Source organism: Acyrthosiphon pisum, chromosome A1, assembly GCF_005508785.2.
Source record: "Acyrthosiphon pisum isolate AL4f chromosome A1, pea_aphid_22Mar2018_4r6ur, whole genome shotgun sequence".
NCBI lineage: Eukaryota > Metazoa > Arthropoda > Insecta > Hemiptera > Aphididae > Acyrthosiphon > Acyrthosiphon pisum.
The window spans coordinates 109,325,278-109,327,007 of record NC_042494.1 but is presented as its reverse complement, the minus strand read 5'-3'; the positions used below and the strand labels follow the sequence as shown (position 1 = coordinate 109,327,007).

At 34.1% G+C, this 1,730-nt stretch overlaps 1 protein-coding gene across 2 annotated transcripts in view; it reads left to right on the top strand.

The window, feature by feature from the left end:
* Positions 1 to 1,730, top strand: part of LOC100573692 (tip elongation aberrant protein 1) — a 42,382-nt gene that overhangs the window by 11,801 nt on the left and 28,851 nt on the right. The window lies entirely within an intron of this gene.

Below are 1,730 nucleotides of genomic sequence, written 5' to 3'. Positions count from 1 at the left end.
TACGGTCTTTTTTTTTTAAAGTTACACCAAAAACCCAAAATCGATTTTCTCGAAAATAGATTTTGCGTAAAAATTCCCGTTTTTCATAATTTTTCTTTTGTTTTTCCCGGCGCTTATGAAAACTACTGGGAAATTTAAATTTTGACCTCCCCAATGCACCAACGATATTCACTTTCTAAACGAACAAGATACTGAAGTTGAAAATCGTAGCATTATTTCGACTACTTATCGTGTACACAGACACAAAAAAAAAATAAAAAAAATAAAAAAACACACATCATTGTAAATTCAATACATTCATCGTTCCACTCAGAATCTAAAATTTGAGAGAATAATGATAACATTTAAAAGCAATTCTTAAGGTACATAATACTTATCTTTTTCTTTAGCCAAACTTACTGCAGTGGCGGTTTTGACATGTAATTTTATATGCAGCTGAAAAATATTAAATAGTAAATACAAAATACACTGTTACTCTAAACACGGGAACAAAATATTTGTTTTCTATAAATCGAACAACAGTCAACAATGAACAAACTAAAACAATAGCTAATATCTTCAGAGACCGTGGTAAAACAATAATTTTATCATATTCACAGATATACGTAATTAATATTTTACGAGCAAATGATAACAAACGTGCGACGGCCGTGATGTAAACAGACTTCTATAATACTACAATATATAGAAATCTGTGGCCGTGTATCAGTGACAACAGCAGCGCGCTCCGAGTGCCGCCCCCACGAATTAAGATTTATACCTATATCTTAATTCGTGGCAGCACCCCCCCCCCTCCCTAGAAAGTAGCGAGGCTGCATACAAATATACAATTTATGTACAATATACGATAGACCTTATACAGTTATACAGTCTATGCTATGTACCCAGAATGAGCATGTCTTTGAACTATTTTATATTGAAAAAAAAAGACTGTTGTGACTTCCAATTATTATCCTATTGGTTATTGACAATATTATGATTTAATATTTATTAGATTTTTAAGCGTTGGCGCCTGGCGAAGTTTTTCAGAAATTGTTATTATCATTAATTATGAATGGTTTAGTACTTTAGTCGTCACTTGTTTATTGTCTTTCAGAAATGTAAAATATTATATTAACACGAGTAATAAATTACTATTTTCCACAAAATAATAGATATTAAATTATAATTAGGTATGGTTGATAGTTGATTAATATAATTATGAATGGTATAAAAAAACTAAAAAGGTTAGGTACCATGTACGTCCTATATACAATTATATCACACATAAAATATAACCATGGCTAAATATATAGTATATTTAGCCACGAATATAACTATAAAGGCGGGTTCACAACTACCCGTGTCGTGTCGTGTCGTGTGAATTGTGAATTCCGAATCAGGACGATACCAACTTGGTATCTAATCAAAATATAATAGATACTGTGGTACAAGTGCAGTTGCCGGTGGCGTGAAGATGATGTTGTTGCTGCTGTGTTAACAACCGCACTTACCAACATATACGCTTACTGTCTGACTCCGTTGCAGAAGGTTTTAAGGTACACAGGTAGTGAATAAATTAAACACCGAATTGGTTGTGACGCGTTGCGTCGAGATCGTTTATTGTTTGAACACGATAATATGCACGTAGGTCGTACGCAGTACGACGACAAGTAGGTAGGTACATAAAATCGCGGTCGCGCGGTCGGTCGTGTTGGGCTGAATCGTGGGTGCTCGATGCACACGCGATC